The sequence below is a fragment of the Jaculus jaculus genome, chromosome X, assembly GCF_020740685.1.
Source record: "Jaculus jaculus isolate mJacJac1 chromosome X, mJacJac1.mat.Y.cur, whole genome shotgun sequence".
NCBI classification, from domain to species: domain Eukaryota; kingdom Metazoa; phylum Chordata; class Mammalia; order Rodentia; family Dipodidae; genus Jaculus; species Jaculus jaculus.
This window is the reverse complement of record NC_059125.1, coordinates 28,466,411-28,480,446: the sequence shown is the minus strand read 5'-3', so window position 1 is coordinate 28,480,446 and position 14,036 is coordinate 28,466,411. Positions and strand designations below refer to the sequence as shown.

The following is a 14,036-nucleotide window of genomic DNA, read 5'->3' as shown; positions in this document are numbered from 1 at the left end:
CTCTTGCTTCAGCCTCCCCAATGCTGGGATTACAAGCCTTTGTACCACACAGGGCTTTCAAGAATGCCTTTATCCTAGCTGGGCATGGTGCTGCACTCCTTTGATTCCAGCACTCAGGGAGGCAGAGGTAGGAGGATCACCATGAGTTCGAGGCCACCCTGAGACTACATAGTGAAATCCAGGTCAGCCTGAGCTAGAGCTAGACCCAACCTTGAAAAACCAAAAAAAAAAAAAAAAGTTTTCTTACTTTTAATTTTTTTTTTTTTCGAGGTAAGGTCTCGCTCTAGCTCAGGCTGACCTGTATTTCACTATGTAGTCTCAGGGTGGCCTCGAACTCATGGTGATCCTCCTACCTCTGCCTCCCTGAGTGCAGGAATTAAAGGGCATGTGCCACTATGCCCGGCTTAAAAGTATTTTTATTTATGAGAGAGAGATTGCTTGTGCTTGGGCATGCCAGATGCCTCTATCCACTGCAAATGAACTCTAGATGCATGTGCCACTTTGTGCATCTGGGATTATGTGGATACTGGGGAATCAAACTTGGGCTGCCAGGCTTTGCAAGCAAGTGCTTTTAATTGCTGAGTCATCACTTCAGATAACCTCCTTTTTTGAGTTCTGTAGGGGTAAAATCCTTTTTACTCCTTTTCTCCAAAATTCTACACTTGGTCATAGCCAAAAGGCCCAGATGTGATGGCCAAGGTTCTGTAGTCTCTCACAGTACCTGAAGATTCTGTAATCCCTAACACCACTTGAAGATTCTGTAGTCCCTAACACTACCTGAAGATACTGTGGTCCCTCACACCAACTGAAGGTTCTGTGTTCCCTAACACCAGCTAAAGATTCTATAGTCCCTAACACTACCAAGAAAATTCTGTGGTCCTTAACACCAACTAAAAATTCTGTAGTTGGGCTAGAGAGATGGCTTAGTGGTTAATGTGCTTGCCTGCAAAGCCTAAGGACACAGGTTCGATTCCCAGGACCCACGTAAGGTGTATGCACAAGGTGATGCATGCATCTGGAGTTTGCTTACAGTTGCTACAGGCTCTGGTGTACCCATTCTTTCTCTCTCTCAAATAAATAAAATAAAATAAATAAAAAGGAGAAATAGCCGGGCATGGTGGTGCACGCCTTTAATCCCAGCACTTGGGAGGCAGAGGTAGGTGGACTGCCGTGAGTTCGAGGCTACCCTGAGGCTACTTAGTGAGTTCCAGGTCATCCTGGGCTAGAGTGAGACCCTACCTTGGAAAACAAAACAAACAAACAAACAAACAAACAAAAAAAAACAAAACAACAACAAAAAAGATTCCATAGTCCCTACCACCACCTGAAGATTCTGTAGTCCATAAGACCAACTAAATTCTGTAGTCCTTAGCACTAAAAATTAACTAAAGCAATGATCAGAAGTATCAAGTCAAGATAGATGTAAGTACGAGATGTCTGGTATTTAATCTCCAAGGTTTGATTCCCAAAACTTTCAGTGATTTTAGGTGTCCTCACGGTCTTAATGAACTTTCATAAATTATATCATTTTCTTTCTTTTTTCTTTTGAGGCAGGGTCTCATTGTAGGGCAAAGCTGACATAGAGCTTACTCTGTAGTCCAGGCTGGTCTCAAACTCTTGGGGATCCTCCAACCTAAGCCTCCTGCTGGGATTCTAGGCTTAAGCCACCACATCTAGCTTAATGTTGTTTTCTTTCATTTTCTGAAATAGATTTTTTTTTTTTCATTTAGAAGAGGAGAGGGAAGAAGACAGGGGGTTGTATTGGTGTGTCAGGGTCTCTTGTTGCTGCAAAGGAACTCCAGACCCCCTTGTGCATCTGGCTTTACATAGGTACTGGGAAATCAACCCCTGGGCTGGTAGGCTTTGTAAGCAAGTGCTGAGCCATCTCTCCTCATCCCTGCTGTTTTTCAATGACAATATCAGTGTTTTGTTTTTGTTTTTGTTTTTGTGTGTGTGTGTGTTTTGTTTTGTTTTGGGGGCAGTACTGGATATCACACCCAGAGCCTTGCAAGTCATAGACAAATGCTCTGCCACTGAGATACACCTCTGGCCAATTTCCCTATTTTGAAAACTCAGAAAAAATACAGTTGGGCCACGTCTGTAGCTCAGTGGGTAAAGTGCTTGCCTAGTATGCATGAAGTGGTTTGATCCTCAGCCTCACATAGATTGCTTGAGGTGGCAAGGTCATCCTCATCTACAGAGCAAGTTTGAGGTCTGCTTGGGCTACATGAGACCTGGCCTCAAATATATATTTGACTATCTGTGCAATAAGTAGTATAATTATTGTTCTACTTTAATAAATTTATCCAGTATAAGCAACAGAATTAGTCCATTCTTTTTCCTGTCAAATTTAACGATTTCTTTATCTATGATTAGTAATGACAGAACACAGCTTGTGTGATCTTTTCAGTTGAGCAGATATCTTTTTTACTTTAACTGCTGAGCCATCTGTACAGCCCCAACATCTTTTTAAATTTATTCCTCTTGGGGCATACTTTTCTTAGGTGTTCAACCCTGGTAATTGATGGTAACCATGGAAAAACTAACAGGAAATGCTGACATTAAGTTGCTGTGTCTTGAACCTGCTGTTTATGGTCGTGTGGCTGATGTAAGGATGTCTTCTTGGCATATGTAGCATTAAACACTGGCTATAATTTTTTGAACTATTATAATGTGACTAAACAAGCTATACCATTTTCTCACAGTTTTGAAGATGGGGTTTCCCTAAAATGGGGAAGATGGTCTCCAAGTTCTAGACTCAAGGAATCCTCCTGCCTCAGCTTTCTGAGCATCTGAGATTGCAGCACCAGTCTACTAGCTTTCTTTTAGGAGACCATCTTGCTATGTAGTTCAGGTTAGTCTGAATTTTGTTTTCCTATCTGGCCTACTGAGTGCTGGGATTACAGATGTGTAGGTGTGACTACACCTGACCTTTTTGCTCACATCTCTACTTAAAATAGTATTGCATGATTTTGTTTTCTTTTCTGTGGCTATAGTCTGAAGATTTTAAAATTATTTATTTGCAATAAGAGGGAGAGATAGATAGAAGAGTATGACAGAGAGAATAGGCATGACAGAGCCTTTAGCTGCTGCAAATGAATTTGAAATGCATGCACCACCTTGTGCATCTGGCTTATGTGAGTTCTGGGGAATTGTACCTGGGTCCTTTAGCTTTGCAGTCAAGTGCCTTAAACTGGTAAGCCATCTCTCCATCCTCCCACTTCTATTTTATTTATTTATTTATTTATTTATTATTATTTTATTTATTTGACAGAGAAAGAGGGAGGGAGAGAGGGAGGGAGGGGGAGAGAGAGAGAGAGAGAGAGAGAGAGGGAGAGAGAGAGAGGGATAGGGAAGGAAGGAGGGAATGAATGGGCCTGTTAGGGCCTCCAGCCACTGCAAATGAATTCCAGATGTGCGCCCCCTTGTGCATCTGGCTAACGTGAGTCCTGGGGAATCAAAACTGGGTCCTTGGCTTTGAGGCAAACACCTTAACCACTAAGTGTCCCTCCAGTTCCCCCACTTTTATTTTATTTTATTTAAAAATTTTTTTGTTCATTTTTTTAAATTTATTTATTTGAGAGCGACAGACATAGAGAGAAAGACAGATAGAGGGAGAGAGAGAGAATGGGCGCACCAGGGCTTCCAGCCACTGCAAATGAACTCCAGACGCGTGCGCCCCCTTGTGCATCTGGCTAACGTGGGACCTGGGGAACCGAGCCTTGAACCGGGGTCCTTAGGCTTCACAGGCAAGCGCTTAACCGCTAAGCCATCTCTCCAGCCCTCCCCCCCACTTTTAAATATATTTTTAATTTGTTTGAGAGAGGTAGAGAAATAGGCAGGAAGAGAGAGAGAGAGAATGGCCAAACCAGGGCAACCAGCCACTGCAAACAAACTCCAGATGCGTGTGTCCCCTTGTGCATCTGGCTAACGTGGGTCTTGGCCAGTCAAACCTGGGTCCTTTGGCTTGCGGGCAAGCGCCTTTAACGGCTAAGCCATCTCTCCAGCGGCCCCCTCCACTTTTAAATTAATGATGAAAGGCTATGTGTGGTGGCCCTCGCCTTTAATTCCAGCACTGGGGAGTCAGAGGTAGGAAGATTGCTGTAAATTCAAGGCCAGCCTGAGACTACATAGTTAATTCCAGGTTAGCCTGGGCTAGAGTGAGACCCTACCTCGAGACAAAGAACAACAAAACAAACAAAAATAACAAAAAGAATGAAAACATCACTTTTATTAGCAAAGAATTTTGCTTGGGGTTGGGGTAGCTAAAGCCCTTAGAGGAAAATTACTAATCATATTCAGAGATTTTTTTTTTCTTTTAAAAAATGACATAACATGCTAGGAATGGCTGCATATACCTTTAATCCCAGCACTGGGGGAGGCTGATTTAGGAGTATAGTTGTGAGTGTGAGGCCAGCTTGGACTACAGAGTTTCAGGTCAGCCTAGGCTAGACAGAGATCATGCTTCAAGACACCCGCCCCCCCAAAAAAAAACAACTATGTAATCCTTCATGCATTTGCATGTCATCTTTGCTCAGGAACATGCTGGTCTGTTATTTTCATTCTGGCTACAGGTTAGCTCTCATGCTCACCTCAGATATATTTTAGACTATGTTTATCCCCCCCTTTATTTATTTATTTTTTAATGAATGTAAGATGTTTGAGGGAAAGAACAATTTCCATTCTGGGAGATTTTATTTTTTCTTTACAAGAGTATGACAGGGTTGGAGAGATGGCTTAGCGGTTAAGGCGCATGCCTGCAAAGCCAAAGCACTCAGGTCCGATTCCCCAGGACCCAAGTTAGCCAGATGCACAAGATGGTGCATGCGCCTGGGGTTTGTTTGCAGTGGCTGGAGGCCCTGGTGTGCCCATTCTCTCTCTCTTTCTGTCTGCCTCTTTCCCTCTCTTGGTCTCTCAAATTAATAAGTAATAAAAAGAGAGTATGACAGCCAACTAAAATACTTGATGCCTGTGTTTAAAGAGATTTTCCACCAGTATGCTATTTGCTTTTTCATTTTGGTGTTAAACATGTCTTTTAAGTATTTATTGCTATGTTTAAGAAGCATGTCATCACGGGTCACTTCAGGCTGTGCGTGGTGGTCCACCCTTGGAATCCTAGCACTTCAGAGGCTGAGGCAATACATTTGCTGCTAGATCACCTCCATGCCTATATTTTGAATTAGCCCAGCCTGGGCTATGTACCCAGATCCTATCTCAATCCCGCTCCTCCCCACGTTAACTATAGTACATTGGGCTCCAGATTCATGCAAAAACGACACTTACTTTTTCCTGGCAAGTTTTACGTGTAAATTTTAGTCTCAAATTTAACATTCTAACAATTTGAGTTGAGGGAAAAAAAGTACACATTTTTTCAAGTTGATACATTCTTTGTTCAATCAAGTAAAAATTTCCGTTTCTTTAAACGTTGAAAGGCTCGTTTAAATAGTCCTTTTACAATCCCCATCCTATTCTATTTTCTAGATATTTATGGAAGCATGTGGAACACGATTTATTAAAGTTCCACAAAATTTACACTGCTTCCAAACTCTGAAACACAGGTATACAGAAAAACATGGCATAAAAATTTCCTGTGAGAAACGTTTCAAATTGTAACCTTTTCCTCGGCCCCTTCCGCCCCCAACCAATTTGCTGTCTTTACTAAAAGCGTGTTTATTTCAAAACTAAGGGGCTCGGTTGTTGTTTCAACGGCCGACCCCCCCCCCCCAAAGCTGCTCGCATACCCGGGCAAGACCATTTTTTGTTTCAAAGTTGCTTTTTTTTCTGAGGGGAAGACAGGGGCCCGTGGGGGTGGCTATATTTATCTTCTTCCTCAGCCACCGGGACGAAGAAAACACATTTACTGCGGGCGGGGGTCTGAGGGCCTGCAAACAACTCGAGCTAGCGCGTCGGCCAGGACCGGCACGGGCTAGCGGTAAGTCTCCCGGGAGGCCCCTGAGGGGTGTCCGCGGCCCACTAACATGGAAGGGGGCGGCCTGGCCGCGTGCCTCTCGCCGGGGTCGTCGGACCGCGGCCTCGCGCTGGCTTTACGGCCGAGGCGGCGGCGTGTGTGTGGCGGCGGTGGCGGGCGGGAGCGCGGAGGAGGTGGAAAGTAGGGGGGCGCTGTCACGGAAACTCAGGCCGCCGGAGACCCCGCCACAACGAGGCCACTAGGCTCCCCGGTTGCGGGGCGTTGACGGCTCGGACCAGGGGCGTCAGAGGGACCCACCGGGCGGAGGAGGGGGCCCATCTATCCTTCCGCATTTTCCTGGGTCTCTCTCCCCGGCGGTGACGTGACGTGCTGACGGCGGGCCCGTGCCGGGGAGCTGGGCCGCTTTTTGTCAGCTCCGAGCTCGGCCCCTCCTCCCTCCCTCCGCCCGCCCCACCAGCCGGAGCCCGGCCCAGTGCTCCAGAGAAAGGCCGGCCTGCAGCACCCGCCACCGTTGCCGATCGCCCGCACGCCCGTCCGGTGAGTCCCGGGTGCCGGCGCGGCCGTGGGGCCTAGTGCGCGCGCGGCGGCCTGGTCCCGGGCCTGGTCGGCGGGCCGCAAGGTGCCTTCCCGCGCTAGGCCGGGTGGCGTAGCGCGCGACGCCGAGCAGGCCCTGAGGAGGCCGCAGTTAGGCCCGGGGAGGCGCCCGGCTGCCCAGAACGGCGACTGAAGCGCGCTTCGTGAACGGGCGGGGGTTGGGGCAGTGTCGCTTGGCGTTCCGGGAGGCGGCTGAGGGGTCACCGGTGGGCGCCGCGACGGACCCGGGGCACCGTGTGGGGGCGAGGCCTGGCTAGGAGGCGAAGGCTGCAGGCATGAGGTGAAGGCCGCAGGCCGGCCGGGCCGATTTTCGCTATGTAAATATCGACGAGGGGGGGAGGGACGGGGGACAAGATGGCGACGGCTCGGCGCTTGCTGCAGGGGACGACTGAGGGGGTTGCCGGGAGGGGGAGCCGCCATCTTGAAGGCGGCGTCTGAAGAGAAAATTCCGCTACAGCCCGTGAGGGGGGGTTGGAGAGCGGGCGGCGGCGGCGACGGGCACCGGAGCCCCAGCGCGGCGGCGTGTGTGTGTGCGCGGAGGGGCGTGTTCTCTTCCCACCGCGGCCATTGCCTTCGCCGCCATGACGAGCGCTCGGATTCCAGGCGCTCGACGGCAGCGCCACCTTCCTGCCCTGCCTCCCGCAGCCCCGTGACTGGTTGCTGTTTCCGCTGCATTTCAGCTCAGCTGCCTCGGGCGGCCATTGCGGCTGTCTCAGCGCTGGCGCCACCTCACCTAATTCGCCCCGGGCCTCGGGCTTTGCTCTGTCGCTTGTCGCCACCTCATGGGGATTGGGGCAGGTGGCAGAAGTGAGACCCCAGGAAATTTTTATTTTTGTTGAAAAAAAAAAAAGACACATGGCCGTTAGCGTGACCTCAATGCGGTACTTCTCCGCCAATCATTGCCTTCTCTAGTAAGTGAATAAAGAAAGAAAAAAAAAAACGATGGGAAAGTTCTCACTGGTCTTTTGACCAATAGGGAAAAAAAGACACCGCACGAAAGCGGAAGAATAAACATTGGAAGGAGTCTTTTGTATTAATTTATGGAAACAACTTTCTTGGAAGACAGTATTTAAGTTTTTAATGATGTTTGTAATTTTTACCTTTTTTGAGGAATAAGAAAAGCATAAAGTTGCTATTTGCTACAAAACGTAATGTGATCGGTATTTATCGTACATTTACTTGTTTTGGCATTTACATTATTTGTGGGGTTTTAATGGAGTTCCTACCCGTGGAGAACTTTTCTTTGCACGCTGATGCAACTTTTTCTGGTAAACATAGCCTCTTGCCAGCGATTGTGCTAGGCTTGGAGAATGATTAAGAAGGCTCTCTCGTGTGCAGGAGGTTGTTGTTCAGAGGTAGATGAGCAGATGCTCTAAATGCTGGCGAAATCTAGACCCGATTACTGGGTTTTAGAGAAGGCACATTTTTCGTTTGAGGCATTGTTAGGACAGGGTTTTGAGCTTACCAAGGCTGAATGTTGTTAAGTGGTGACCAGGGTGGGCAAAGGGCATTTCAAGGGTGAAGTTTCTTTTAGAAAATTGCCAAGTATTTACAGTTTGGCTGAAGGTAGGGGAGTGATAGGATTTCAGGCAAGGAATGGTAGATTGCAACATGCCAGGTAGAAGGGCTTGTGCATGCATAGTGGGGGAGGCAGCAGGGGCGCCCTCAACTAGCAGAATGATGTCACACTTGAGTTGTACTTGGTAGTCACTTAGCAGTCCCTTTTGACTCGAGAGGGAATTAGGTTGACCACTGTTTTTGTTGTCATGATGATAATGCAAAATGTTTAAAAGTTAAGCAGACTTCGTTACATTTTGAATAATCCATCTATTAGATACCTGTGTCGTTTTTTTCTATTCTAATTTCTCATCCCTGAAAGCATTTTGCATACAGAAAGGGTTGCTAACATTTCATTTAATGTTGAAAATTGCAGGACTAGTGCTGTGGGTTAATTGAAGATGAGAAATGAACGTGCAAGTGTTTCATGATAATTTCTAAATTGAATTTAATTTTTTATGATAGTTTTTTTTTAAGTCAGTTTTTTGGAGGGTTTTCGAGGTAGAGCCTCACTCTAGCCCAGGCCGACCTGGAATTCACTATGTAGTCTCAAGGTGGCCTTAAATTCATGGATGTGGACCCTCTACCTCTGCCTCCCAAGTGCTGGGATTAAAGGCGTGCACCATCATGCCTAGCAAAAAGTCAAGTTTTGAAAAGTAGGTTGGAAAAATGATTAAAAAAGAAAAAACAGCGTTGGGGGCAGGAGAGATGGCTTAGCAGTTAAGGCGCTTGCCTGCAAAGACTAATGACCCATGTTCGATTCCCCAGAATCCAGATAAGAGCAAATACACAGTAGTGCCTATATCTGCAGTTCCTTTGCAGTGGCTAGGTGCCCTGAGATGCCCATTCTCTCTTCTCTCTCTTCTCACTGTCTCTTTCTCTGCTTGCAAATAAATAAATTTAGAAACTAAACTTAAAAAAAAAAAAAAAAAACCAAAAAACCAGCACCGGCAGCTGGGTGTGATAGGGTAAGCCTTTAATCCCAGCACTTGGGAGGCAAAGGTAGGATGGCTGTGAGTTCGAGGCAAGCCTCGAACTGGAGACAGATCCTACCTTGAATAAACAAAACACAGCAACAAAAAGCTCTGGGGCCAGGAAGATGTCTTAGCCATGAACCGTGAAGAGCTCTTGGCTGTGCTAGCGTAAGGTCCTGAGAGCATAAGGTCCTGAGACTGTCCGAGTTCCATTCTCCTGCAGCCTTCTAAATGGCTGGCCGGGGCTACCCATGCCTGTTAAACACAGTCCTGTTGGGAGGAGATGAGCAAAGAGGGCTGAAAACTGTTACTTGATGTGTTGAGAGACTCATTTTAAGGAAACAGGCAGGGCTAGAGAAATGGCTTAGTGGTTAAGGCGCTTGCCTGTGAAGCCTAGGGACCCAGGTTTGATTCCTCAATACCCACATAAGCCAGATGCTCAAGGTTGTGTATGTGTCTAGAGTTCCTTTGCAGTAGCTAGAGGTCCTGGAGTGCTGATTCTCTCTCTACCTTTTACTTTCTCTTATCAAAAATAAATTCAAGGAACTGGCAGAGCAAAGTGGGGGGGTCTTTAAGTTCTCTGACTTAAGCATGTCTGCACACAGAGCTTACACCACACACATCATATATTTTACATAAAAAACCCACAGCTCCCCCCAAGTGTCCTTGAGCCCTTTGCAATGTGTTCTTCCCCCTCATGAAAGTAGCCACTGCTTTTATTTGAGAGGGTAACTAAGCCAAGCTTCCTGAATTTTTTTTTTTTTTTTGTTGTTGTTAATACTAATCCAGATGTACATGTAAGGAGATATGTTTCCTAGAATTTTATGATACAAAACTATGGGTTAATGTAGGTATTCACTTTGTTTTTCCACTCTTCCACTGAAACAGGTCATAATAGTGGTGCTCTGTGAGAGGAGTGGAAGGACAGGGAGAATTTAAGGAGGCTCTTCCCAAAAATGTTTTTTTTTCCTAAAGTTGCTTGTTTGTTAGTTTTGTTTTTTGAGGTAGGGTCTCACTCTAGCTCAGACTGACCTGAAATTCACAATTTAGTCTCAGGGTGGCCTCACAGGGATCCTCCTACCTCTGCCTCCTGAGTGCTGGGATTAAAGCCATGTGCCACCACGCCCAGAAAAGAAAATCTTGAAGTAACAGTTCTTTATAAAGTTATATAGCAACAGTAAATGTTCCAAGATTGAGATTGCATTAGTTTTAGCCAGGTGCAGTGGCATGCGCCTTTAATCCCAGCACTCACCTTTAATCCCAGCACTTGGGAGGCAGAGATAGGAGGATCACTGTGAGTTTAAGGCCAGCCTGAGACTACAGAGTGAGTTCCAGGTCAGTCTGGGCCAGCATGAGACCCTACCTCGAAAAAAACAAAGTAAAACAAAAAGATTACATTAGTCTTAACAATTAGGAATGTAGGTAAGTGTATAGTTTCTACCAGAAATGGTTACATAGAAAATTCTTATTTACCTGAAAAGTATTAACATTTTATCCATCTTGGATAAATGGGATATTGCTTTAAATATTTTTAAATTATTTGAGAAAGAAGGAGAAGGCAGGAGATAAATAGATAGAAAAGAAGAGAAAAGAAAGAAAGGTTTGTGCCAGGGCTTCTAGCCACTGCAAACTCCAGATGCATGCAATACTTTGCACACCTGGCTTCTGTGGGTCCTAGGGAATCAAACCTTGATCCTTTGGCTTTGCAGGCATGTATTGCGTGCACAGCAGGGTCTCTAGCTGCTGCAGACCAACTCCAGATGCATGGGTCACTTTGTGCATTTGCCTTTACTTGGGTACTGGAGAATAGGCTTGAGATGTTACTATTTTTTTGCTTTTTTGAGGTAGGGTCTTACTCTAAGATGTTACTTTTTAAATTTTTCAATTATTATTATTATTATTACTGGTTTTTTGAGGTAGTGTCTCTTTCTAGTCTAGGCTGACCTGGAATTCACTATGTAGTCTCAGGGTGGCCTGAAACTCGTGGTGATCCTTCTACCTTTGCCTCCTGAGTGTTGGGATTAAAGGTGTGCACCTCCATTCCCGGCTTCTGGCTCCTACTTTAAAAATATTTTATTTATTTTTGTTTATTAGAGAGAGAGGCAGAGAGAGAGAATGGGCATGCTAGGGGTTCCAGCCACTGCAGACAAAACTCCAGATGTACGTGCCACCTTGTGCCACTGGCTTATGTGGGTACTGGGGAATTGAACCTGGGTCCTTAGGCTAAACCATCTCTCCAGCTCCTATTTTTTTAACTCATTAATTGGTCCCTAATCCTTCACTCTCAGCAAAGATTGTTTCTATGTTTTGTGATGGGGTATTGTATAATCTGGCTGGCCTCAAGTTCACTATCCTGCCTCTCAGTTTCCACAGTGTTGGCAACAGAGGCACGCAGGCTGGGATTCCCTGACTGTTTAGCAGAAAAGCGGTTATCTAACGATACTTGAATTTCCCTCCTTTCTATTTTATGTAGGCTTTGTTTTTTGGCTTTTTGCTGTTTTCTAAGTAAGGTTCGTCCTCCCTCTCACCTTGTGGTGGCCTGCACCCTAACTTGTCTCCTCCTTTGGGAGGGAACTCTGTTAATGATACTTTTTTTTTTTTTTTTATTGAGATAGGTCTTGCTCTAGCCCAGGCTGACCTGGACTTTACTGCGTAGTCTCAGGATGGCCTGGAACTCACGGTGATCCTCCTACCTCTGCCTCCCAAGTGCTATTAATCTTAACATAGTTGATGGTGCCCAGTATTATTTACAGCATAATCATTAAAAAAAAACACAGATCTCCTAAAACAGCTCCTACTTCCTATTTTCTTTCTATTAATGGCACTATTATTTTTCCAGGCTTAGTCTTTGCCCCATAGAATAATGTGTGCATGGGCATGTCAGGGCCTCTAGCCACTACAAACAAACTCCAAACCCATGCAGTACCTTGGGCCTTTACTTAGTTACTGGGGAACCATCTTATGCATCTTGTTTTATATGGGTACAGGGGAATTGAACCTGGGTCCTTAGGCGTAGCAGGAAAGTGCCCTAACTCCTGAGCCGTCTCTCCAGCTCCTAATGTACATCTTTAATTTAGTATTTAATGTTATATTTTAATCATATGTTTCTATTTTTGCGTTATTAACTGAATGTAGAACCAGGATCTCATTGGCTTTGTCCCTAAGCAGTTATCTTCAATCATCTCAATTATTGTGTGTAGTAAATTTGGTGTAGTTGAATAGTTTCCAAGTATTCGAATTTAGTTATCTATCATTGTGTTCTTTGACCAAGGGATATTCATATTAAGGAACACCTATCTTGTTAGGTTAACAGGTCAAATCTAAGTGCTGGGCAACCTCAATCTTCACACTTTATCTGATTAGAATAGGGCCAACCCCGTTTTTATTCCTGTCAAATTGTTTTTCCAAACATTTTATCAAATACAGGTAATCTGGGGCTTAGGAGATGTCTCAGTTGATAAAGAACTCTTGGTTTAAGCCCGATTACCCAAGTTCTAGCCTCAGACCCCATGTAAAAAGCAGAGGAAGCCTTGACAGACTTCTGTAATAGCAGCATGCTTCCCATGAGATTGGGAGGAAAAGACGAGAATTTTCTGGAAGCTGTAGGACAATACTGGGGACTTGAATTCTAGCCTGTCAGGCTTTGCAAACAAGTGCCTTTAATCACTATTTATCTCCCCAGTCCAATTCAGGTAATCTTAAAACTGTATTTTACTTAAAGAAAAGTATTTAAAAATATTTTAGAGAGACAGAACTGGCACACCAGGGCCTCAGCCACTACACTGGAACTCCAGACACTTGAAACACCTAGTGGGTATGTATAACCTTCTGCTTGCCTCACATTTTATGTGTCTGGCTTAAGTGGGATCATCTGGAGAGTCTAATATGGGTGCTTAGGCTTCTTTGCAGGCAAGTGCCTTAACCACTAAGCAATCTCACCAGCCCAGAAAAGTAAAATTAAAAAGAAAACCTTTATTGACAACTTCCAGAAATAAAAATATGCCAAGATCATAACCCCCTCCTACAACCTCTTTTCCTCCTTTCCCAAATCCTCCCTCCACAGAATACCTTCATTCTAACTAGTCTCTTGTATCTTGATGTCATCCTTATTTCTTTTATCAAACTTTTGTATAGGTAGCATCAGCAACTGAGAGGTCATGAATATCAAGGGCACTTGTATCTACATGACATCATTGTAAGCACTCTTCCCCTTCCTTTTGCTCTTACATTCTTTCTACCACCTCTTCTACAGTGGTCCTAATGGGGTGTGATAGAGCTGTCTCAGTGCTGACAACTCTACTGTCACTTCTGAGCACAGTGGTGAGTTTTGACTAACCGCAGTGGACACCACCATTTGAAAAGAGAAGCTTCTCAAACCAAGAGTGAGAGTAGCACTAATACATGGGCATAAAAATAAGTATTTACAGGGCAGTTTGGTGGACATAATATTTCCATTTATTCAGAAAACCAGTTGTTTCCTCTTTAGGGCTTATGACTTCCCCAGTCATAGGTCATTGTTTAGGTTGCACCCCCCCCCCCCCAGTTGTTTACCAGGTAGGTATTTCCTGCTGTGGAACAGGCCTCAAGTTGAATCAAAGGGGCAGTTGGTTGCCACCATTTCACCAGTTGGTACACTTGGCCTGGCTGGCTAGCCCTAAAGCTTGCAGGGTCCACTGCTGGTTAAGATCATTGATGACTTTCTCCCCCAACAGGCTACATAGCTCTTTATAGCATCCTGACAGCTAGTCAACAGGGAGGAGGTTTTCAGCTTAGCCCCAGCTTGATTTCTCAATGATCAGCAGCCCAAGCATGTTTATTCTACAGCAGTAGGGTCTAACCAAGAGCCTTGGCCATTGCCTATAATGTTTTAAGGGCGACAGGGGCCCCCCTGGCCTACAGCTCCTGGCACTCAAGTTTTTGTAATAACAATAAATATTTATATAATATTTAATAAATATTTATATAATATAAGAGACAGTGAG

At 45.2% G+C, this 14,036-nt stretch overlaps 1 protein-coding gene across 6 annotated transcripts in view; it reads left to right on the top strand.

The window, feature by feature from the left end:
• The window catches only part of Zfx (zinc finger protein X-linked), a 185,597-nt gene that overhangs the window by 120,471 nt on the left and 51,090 nt on the right, over positions 1-14,036 (top strand). For 2 of the 6 annotated variants that reach the window (XM_045140129.1, XM_045140133.1), the window contains exon 1: positions 5,849-5,932. The exons of 1 other annotated variant lie outside the window; for it this stretch is intronic. The gene's annotated coding sequence lies outside the window, so the exon portion shown is untranslated. Of the gene's footprint in view, positions 1-5,848; positions 5,933-6,158; positions 6,467-7,409; positions 7,435-14,036 lie in introns of those variants that run through there. 3 more of the 6 variants (XM_045140128.1, XM_045140132.1, XM_045140131.1) reach the window with 2 other exon arrangements.